Below are 9,689 nucleotides of genomic sequence, written 5' to 3'. Positions count from 1 at the left end.
AGCGGGACTCTCGGCCCCCGGGACCTAGATCCCGGGGCTCCGCGGGCTTGGCTGCACGTGGGGCCAGGGATGGATGGGGAGGCGATGCGATGCTGTAGGACCTTTTTTGGTTCCTGCAGAGTTGGGATGTCGCGTGATAGCTGGTCCTCCCAGTCCTATTTACCACCCTCCCCTTTTTTTCCCTCTTTTCTTTCTTTCATTTATTATTAGTTTTTTTTTTTTTAATTTGATGAGCGGAAACTTGAACGCCTTCCGGACCCTGACCTTGGGTCTTTCTTAATCTGGGAAACAGGCCGGACTGTTCCCCTTGCCTTACTTGACTCACGTCAAGGAGTTTTCAGTCCCTCCCTAGATACAGGAAAATTGAGACCTCTTTCAGAATGGGATAATTCCACTTGTTCTGGAGCTCAGTGGGTGGAGTTTGAAAAAGATTGCACAACGAATGGGGTACAGGGCTTTCGGGGCCCTGGAATGGATAACTGCGGGGACTGAGGCTGGGAAGATGGGAACCCCATCTCTCTTTTTCCTTGCAGGTGAACATATTGAAACGTTCAGCTTGTTGGATGTCTTGCTTCATCACCGAGGGCTATTTAATATTACTTAATTATGTATTTGAACACTCTTAACTCCTGTATGAAATTACGAAATAATATTTTTCTAATGCAATTCATAAACTTCAAATGGGAGAACAAAGGTCCAGTTTACATCTGAGCAGTGTGTTAAGAATTAGCTTTTTGGGGCCTGTTTCTAAGGTCAGGTATTTTCATGTTTTTGCATGACAGTGTTACTACTTCTCAATTACCTCTCTTTCTTTCTCTCTCTCTCTTTGTATTCTAAGAGACAGATCCAGTGCTTGCAGGACTGAAAAAGAAGCTGTGGACCAATGTCCTGTAAGGGATTCAACACGTCACTTTGGACACTTTACTTATTCCCTGAGGGTGGGGTGCCAATCTCAGTATTTGATTTCATAGGTTCCCCAGGGGAGGAGGACTCCGAGGTTGAATTAGGAACTGAGGTTTAATCAACTAGCATTTTAAATAACCAAGATAGGAGGTAATGATCCTTTGGGGTGCAGAGCTCTGCTTAACAGCTGGATAGGAATAGTCATGTGTATGTCTACTTATTTTTGTTTACGTACCTCATATTCCATTCTTCTTTGCTTATGCTCTTCTGGGCATCTTTTTCCTTTTGATTTCTAACTGACAGTGACGGCATTCAAATACATGGTAAAATATTAATCTTTGAATTTTCATTTAGCAAACTGGGTGAATATCTTGTGTTTGCAAAAATCATTTTTAAGCCAGCTATGGTGGCATGCACCTGTAGTACCACCTAGTCGGGAGGCTGAAGCAGGAGGTTAGCCTGGGCCACAAAGTAAGACCCTGTCTCTTAAAAAAAAAAAAATGTTTTTTTTTTTAAGTCAGAGTCTCGCTCTATTACCTAGGCTGGAGTGCAGTGGTGCGATCTTGGCTCACTGCATCTTCTACCTCCTGGGTTCCAGTGATTCTCGTGCCTCAGCCTCCTGAGTAGCTGGGATTACAGGTGTGCGCCACCACACCCAGCTAATTTTTGTATTTTTAGTAGAAACAGGGTTTCACCATGTTGGCCAGGCTGGTCTTGAACTCCTGGCCTCAAGTAAACCACCCACCTCGGACTTCCAGAGCGGCAGGATTACAGGCATGAGCCACTGCAACTGGCCAAAAATTTTTTAAAAAATCATTTTTACATTACTTCTTTATGTCCCTTAGTTTTTAAAATTTCCTTTGGGTCACTGACTTGAAAAAATATGCTTTAATTCCAACTTAACCTCTACCCTTTTTTTTCAGGAAGCAGAAATGATGTTTAATGAATTGAGTTTTTTGAAAATATTGAAAGAATGAAAAGAAAAGTGACTGTTTTGTCGTTATCTAGTTACATCATGGGACCTGAAGTGAGGAACAATTGGAGATGGGCTTTTTTGGTTCCTGGTTGCTTTAACCATTTGCCTAGTCGTGACCTGCTCAGTTAATTGTGGCATTGTTTCATAACTACATTCATTTGAATGGTCTCTTGAGGTAATCTTTTGCTTCTAAAGGTAATGTTACAGTACATTACTGGGGTCTCTTGGAGTTGTCTAAAACTGTGCTGATAGTAGCTGCTAGTGACAGGTAGCTAAATTTGTTAACTATCATTAAAATTAAAATTTTTTTTCTTCAGTCCTACTAACCAAGTTTCAGGTATTCAGTAGCCATTGTGGCTAGTGGCTACTGTATTAGAGCAGATCTAGAATATTTCCATCATTGCATAAAAATTTTATAGAACAGCATTGGGCTAAAAATATCTAGTTTGTCAGGCATTTTTAAGAACACCAGGCTCATTCCTTTTACTTCCTAAATCCCTAAGTAGAATTTGCTTTATAAGGTTGATTTAAAAAAAAAAAATTAATAGACTTTTTTTGGGGAATGGTTTTTAGTTTTACATCAAAATTGAGTAGAAAGTACAGAGTTTCCATATACCCTTTCACATACCCTCTTTCCCCTATTATTATTATTATTTTTGAGATGGAGTTTTGCTCTTGTTGCCCAGGCTGGAGTGCAATGGTGTGATCTCGGCTCACCACAATCTCCGACTCCCAGGTTCAAGCAATTCTCCTGCCTCAGCCTCCCGAGTAGCTGGGATTACAGGCATGTGCCAGCACGCCCGGCTAATTTTTTTGTATTTTTAGTAGAGACGGAGTTTCTCCATGTTGGTCAGGCTAGTCTCAAACTCCTGACCTCAGGTGATCTGCCTGCTTTGGCCTCTGAAAGTGCTGAGGTTACAGGCGTGAGCCACTGCGCCCGGCCCTTATCCCCTATTATTTACATCTTGCATTAGTATGATACTTGTGTTAAAATTCATGAGCCAATATTGATATATTGACTAAGTCCATAGTTTACGTTAGGGTTCACTCTGGTGCTATATATTCTATGCATTTTGACAAATGTGTAGTGACATGGATCCACTATTACAGTATCACACAGAAGAGTTTCACAGTCCTATAAATCCCTTGTGCTCTACCTATTCATCCCTCTCTCCCTTTCTCTAGACTACTGGCAGCCACTGATCTTATTTTATGTTTTTGAAATTTTATTGAGATGGGAGTCCTGCTGTGTTGCCCAGGCTGGTCTTGAACTCCTAGGCTCAGGCGATCCTTCTGCCTTGGCCTCCTGAAGTGCTGGGATTATAAGTATGAGCCACCACACCTGGCCTGATCTTTTTACTGTCTCCATAGTTTTGCCTTTTCCACATGTCTAAGGTTGATATATTTTTTTTGTTTACTAGATTTTTGCTTGGGAATGTTAAAAATTATTTAACTACTATTAAACTAATTTTTAGGTCCATAAACCATGTGGAAGAATAATACAAGGTACCCAGGCCCAAATTAACAAAACCTTGCATTTACATAATGCCCTGTAGTTTTTATGGCACATTTGCACATACATTAACTCTTTCAACACCAGTCAGATGCTGTGGAAAAGGCTGGGCAGCTGTCACTGCCCTCATTTGCTGATGACAAGCTGCTCAACAAGGTTAACTCACTTGCCTAAGGGGTGAAGCTGAGTCTGGAACCCAATACTCTTTCATCTATACTACAGTAATAAGTAGTGTAGTACTGGGTAAATCTATGGATTTTGGAGTCAGGACTCCTGGCTTTCTGCCGCCCATAGCTCTGCAACCTTGGGCAAGTTTCTCAATCTTTCTAAGCTTCAGTTGCATCATCTGTAAAGAGGGGATAATGCTCATCCCTACCATAGAGGATTACTGTGAAGAAGGAGTTAATGGGACACATTTGGCACAGTGTGGGACATGTAGAATTTTACATGGTTTGGAGGGGAGGACATATGGAAGAGATTCATTTCTCTTGCATTTAGGGTGCTAATTTTGTAAATCCATCTTCCAACCTTTGTATTCTCTCCTCTTCCCAGAATCTCTCCGTGATAGACATAATGAGGAGAAATCAGGTCAGGGTTGGGCAAGAGTATGGGGGCAGGAAGAAGCCATTTCATTAATCTTGTTTTTCTCCTCATTTGCCAACTTGATGAACTTCCACTCTTCTGGTACAGAGATTAAGTAATGAGAAGTAAAGTGATCTTCTGCTTACACCATTGTTTTCTAATTGTATCACCAAGCTTTGGTAAATTTATTTTTTTCTTTTACTGGGATCAAATAGGACAAGCAGTAATGAGAACAAACCAGATACAGCATATTCTGCTATTCATGCCACATTTTCATATCATATTATGCCATATTTATTGTTATTGGAAGGTGTTTTATTTATTTTTAATTTATTTTGTTTTTTTGAGATGGAGTCTTGTTCTGTCGCCCAGGCAGGAGTGCAATGGCGCAATCTCAGCTTACTGCAACGTCTACTTCCCGGGTTCAAGTGATTCTCCTCCATCAGCCTCCCGAGTAGCTGGGATTACAGGCATGCTCCACCAGGCCTGGCTAATTTTTGTATTTTTAGTAGAAACGGGGTTTCACCATGTTGGCCTGGCTGGTCTTGAACTCCTGACCTCAGGTGATCCACCTGCCTCGGCCTCCCAAAGTGCTGGGATTACAGGAGTGAGCCACCGCACCCACCCGGCCTGGAAGGTGTTTTATATGTTACTTTGTGTGTTATTTATATTGGTCTTGCTTAGAGAAGTTTTGTTTAGGGAGGTATATATCAAATCCAAATGACATAAAACTGCTTTTGTGGGATTCTTCACAAGATTCACTATAATGGGCTTCTGTTAAATAGATATGCTGTTACAGTTGTACACTTCTCAGAGTTACGTTTCAAAGGAAAGAAATTTTGAGGCCTCAAATTTCATTTGTGTTTCATGCACTGTGTTAGTCACTTAAGGTGTGAATGCATTCTAATATCTCCTTAACTCTGCATGGTAGGTGGTATCCCCAGGTATATAGGTAGGGCATCTGAGTGTCAGTCAGAAACAAACTTGCTTGAATAATAGAGCCCACAGTTGGTGAAGTTTGCTAGAGTGTATAGTGTGATTGATAATATGACAGATGTCTCCTAATGCATGGGAAGTTTCTGCTTACCTCCTTAAGTTTTAACTTAGTACCTCAAGAAATCTGTTTGCCTGTTCCTCCTCTTCCTGCTGCCCTCCCCCTAATTCCTTTTGTTTGGTTCTAATGTGATTATGAATAACTTTTAGTTAATATAACAGATGTGTCAGTATTTATAAAGTGTGGGCCAGGCATGGTGGCTCATGCTTGTAATCCCAGTGCTTTGGGAGACTGAGACAGGAGGACTGCTTGAGGCCAGGATTTTGAGACCAGCTTGGGCAACACAGGGAGACTCCCGTCTCTATGAAGAATAAAAAACTTAGCCAGGCACAATGGTATATGCCTGTAGTTCCAGCTACTTGGGAGGCTGAGGTGGAAGGATCACTTGAGTCCAGGAGGTCAAGGCTGCAGTGAGCCATGATTGGGCCACTGCACTCTAGCCTGGGCAAGGGAGTGAGATCCTGTCTCTAAAAATAATAATAATAATAATAATAATAATAATAATAATAAAAATAAAAAGTACAGGCCGGGTGTGGTGGCTCATGTCTGTAATCCCAGCACTTTGGGAGACCAAGGCAGGTGGATCACCTGAGGTCAGGAGTTCAAGACCAGCCTGGTCAACATGGTGAAACCCCATCTCTACTAAAAATATAAAAATTAGCTGGGCATGGTGGTGCATGCCTGTAATCCCAGCTACTCAGGAGGCTGAGGCAGGAGAATCACTTGAACTTGGGAGGCAGATAATGCATTGAGCTGAGATTACGCCACTACACTCCAGCCTGGGTGACATAAAGGGAGACTCCGTGTCAAAAAAAAAAAAAGTATACAATAATATACAAATTTAATATCATATTCATCAGCTTTGATATGGGGCATTTCTAGAAGAGGGTAGAAATAGGTAAGGTGACCTTTAAGATCCATTAAGACCCTGGGAGTATATTTTTATGATTGAATTTGCCTCCTAGTTGAAATTCTGTTGGCACTTATAAATACTTGCATTTTATTACTTGAAGGAAAAGATACATAAAATAACAATTGTCCTCCTATGCTATCAAAATAATTGTATTAGCATTTATTGCTTAAGGTGTTGATTTGCATTCTGTGTTGCATTTCCAAAATGTCCCTAGAATGACCTCTGTTACCTCCTACTTCCCACCTTATAGTCTGTCCTGAGTAATATTTACTGGCTATTTTTTTTTTTTCGTGTTTCTTTCCCTGCTCTCAAGGTAGAATGGTTTGGCAAGAAAGATGTGCCAGTAGCTTAGAAACTCATTTCTTTATGGGTCTTTTGGATTGCAAAATGGGCCGTATTAAAAGTGAGAATGAATACATTTTGTAAAATCTCTTTTTTTGTTTTTTGAGACAGGATTTCCCTGTGTCACACAGGCTGGAGTGCAGTTAACGCTTATTGCAACCTTGAACTCCTGGTCTCAAGTGATCTTCCTGCCTCAGCCTTCCTACTAGCTAGGACTATAGGTGTGTGTACCACCATGCCCGGCTATTTTTTTTTTCTTTTTTTTTTTTGAGAGACAGGGTCTTCCTATGTTGCGCAGGCTGGTTTTAAACTCTTAGGCCCAAGCATGATTCTCCTGCCTTGGCCTCCCAAACTGCTGGGATTACAGGTGTGAACCACTGCACCCAGCCTATAAAATGTCTTCATTCAAATATTATAACAGTTCTGCTATGTGTCAGCAATTTATATCTATTATATCTACTTATGGCTCTAAGAAGCTAAGTACTGTACATCTCAGTTTACAGATAAGGAAACTGAGAGGTTGGCCTCCCTATGGTCACACAGGAGATGCTAAGTGGTATATTCAGAGTTTCGGCTCTTTGGGCTCCAAAGCCATTGTCCATATTTCGTATCTCTCATGTTAACATTTCCTCAGATAGTAAAGGTCACAAAAGTGCTCCTAGTTGAAAGTGAGCAAAACATGCTGGTAGGTAAAATAGTAATAGTAATAGTTTTTGCTAAACGAAGACAAATTATGAGGGATGGAGTTGGGTGATTAGGGAGTATCAAAAATTGATTGTAATTTGGGGACCAGAGGAGTTTTGAGCCTCTTAATATCTTTTGCTTCATTCACTTAGGCCCTAGGTTAACCTTAAGATTTATGATTTAGGAGGTATCCCATGCTGCAACTTCCTGCAACAGTACCTCCAAGTGTAATTTAAATAAATGGAAAGGTAGAGAGTTTAGAGAGACTCTCTCTAACTTCTTCTAAATAAAGTCCATATAACCTGGTGTTAGCACAGAGTTGAAGTGGTCTGGGGAAGTAAGACAAATAAAAAGAAGGCTTGATGTTTCAGAGGTGTATCAGGATTGGTCCATATGGAGCTAGGGAAGGATAACTTCATAAAATTGGGACAGGAATGTTCACTTAGGTAACCCATAAAAGTAAAGGACCATTTTACATGTAAGAGTCTGTGGCTTAAAGATGCTAGTTGTGTGACCCAGCCCCTGTCCTGTAAAATAGATCAGGCCCAAGTATATTTCAGTGGCTTTGGGCATTAAAATCTTTGAATTTATTGCTCCTTTGCTACTGAGATAGGTACCTACGCTAATACAAGTATCTTTCAGGTTGCAGATATTCACTGAGTTACAGTTTTAGAACTAGAAGTGATTTTGCAAATCATGGAATCCAGTATCTTTTATTTTTATAAAAGAATAATTTGTAAAAGAAATAGCCACAGAAGTTAAATGCAAAATTTAATGCAGTCATTAACATTCACTTATTAAAAGGCACATGATGACACAGTCTAATATAGATGTTACCGGTAAATGTACAATATTAGCACTTATACTGCTAGGTTATGAGACTAAAGAAGCTGTGTCCAAAGTAGACCTTTCCCGGATCCTTTTGCTCATTCTTGGCTTCTTCACCAGTGGGGGAGATCAGGTTCCCTCATCCCTTAGTTTAGCACTAGCCTGCCTCTCTTTTCTCGTCATTTACCTATTAGTGGTTCCATGTGTTCTTTGTGCTCTTACATGCTGTGACAGTTACTCTGGATCCTTTAGCTGCCTGCCCCCAGATAGTAGTTAGGACAACTCCTAGAACTTACCCTGCCTCCAATTTATGATCCCTCCTCAGAACTCCATCATTTCTCTGGCTTCATTTATTTATTAATTTGTTTGGGTAACATGCCACACAGTTTGCCCATTTATAGTGTATAATTCAACTTTTTTTTTTTTGAGTTGGAGTTTCACTCTTGTTGCCCAAGCTGGAGTGCAATGGTGCAATCTCAGCTCACTGCAACCTCTGCCTCCCGGGTTCAAGCAATTCTCCAGCCTCAGTCTCCTGAGTAGCTGGGATTACAGGCACACGCCACCACGCCTGGCTAATTTTTTGTATTTTTAGTAGAAATGGAGTTTCATCATGTTAGCCAGGGTGGTCTTAAACTCCTGACCTCAGGTGATCCACCCACCTCAGCCTCCCAAAGTGCTGGGATTACAGGCGTGAGTCATGGTGCCCGGCCTCACTTTTTTTTAGTATATATGCAGAGTTGTGTGACCATCACTACACTTGTTTATTTTTATTATTTTTTATTAGAGGCGGAGTTTCACCATGTTGTCCAGGCTGGTCTCAAACTCCTGGGCTCAAGGGATCCTCCTGCCTTGGCCTCTCAAGGTGCTGGGATTACAGGCGTGAGCCACTGTGCCCGGCCGCACTTGTTTATTTTTAATATAACCTGGGAAGAGCATGCTCTTTAGAGAGTATGCTCTTTACAGAGAAAGACAGGAATTCAGTCTCTGCTTTCCTTTCCTAGGTTCCTGACCGTGGACATGGTACTTAAATTACCTTATCAGTGAGGCTGCTTGTTTATCATACCTGCCTTATAAGATAGTTCTGAGAATTAAATGAGGAAGTAATCTATCAGATACTGTTACAGAGGCTTCTGAATGAGCCAGAGCAATGAAGGTCAAGGGAAAGTGTTTATACCAGTTGTCCCTCACCACCCATTTGGATTCCACTGATTGGCACACCTGTCACTTAACAAAAAGGGGGAAAGACGCCTGTTTGTTAGGTGTAGTTGAATAAGAAGGAAGTGGCACTCTTCTCCCTGTTCTCCCTCCCTCCCTGGTCCCAGGGCATATTCCCTAGGGGTGGATCTGCCTGCTTATTGCTGCCAAGATGTGGACCCCTTTCTGGTCATAATTTGACAGAGCTGGCATTCTAGTCTCTCTATTCCTGCTCCCACCACAACCGGGACAGCAGTTCTCAAACTTTGGTTTGGGGATCTTTTTGTACACTTACACATTATTGACAGTCTCAAGGAACTTTTGTTCTTGTGGGCTTCTTTACCTAATTTACCATATTAGAAATTAAATAAAAATTTTAACATTATTAATTCACTTAAAAAATGAAATGAGGCCAGGTGCGGTGGCTCATGTCTAATCCCAGCACTTTGGGAGACTGAGGTGGGTGGATCACCAAGGTCAGGAGTTCGAGACCAGCCTGGCTGACACAGGGAAACGCTGTCTCTACTGAAAATATAAAAATTAGCCAGATGTGGTCGCGCATGCCTGTAATCCCAGCTACTCCGGAGGCTGAGGCAGGAAAATCGCTTGAACCTAGGAGTTGGAGGTTGCAGTGAGCCGAGATCATACCATTACACTCCAGCTTGGTCGACAGAGCAAGACTGTCTCAAAAAAAAAAAAA

The 9,689-nt window shown here is 41.4% G+C and overlaps 1 protein-coding gene across 2 annotated transcripts in view; it reads left to right on the top strand.

The window, feature by feature from the left end:
• TXLNG (taxilin gamma) overlaps positions 1-9,689 on the top strand; it is a 63,145-nt gene that overhangs the window by 863 nt on the left and 52,593 nt on the right. The gene's annotated exons all lie outside the window — the stretch shown is intronic.

The sequence above is a fragment of the Mandrillus leucophaeus genome, unplaced genomic scaffold (genome assembly GCF_000951045.1).
Source record: "Mandrillus leucophaeus isolate KB7577 unplaced genomic scaffold, Mleu.le_1.0 Scaffold490, whole genome shotgun sequence".
Taxonomy (NCBI): Eukaryota; Metazoa; Chordata; class Mammalia; order Primates; family Cercopithecidae; genus Mandrillus; species Mandrillus leucophaeus.
The sequence above is the reverse complement of the archived record's forward strand: the minus strand, read 5'-3'. Positions and strand labels throughout refer to the sequence as shown.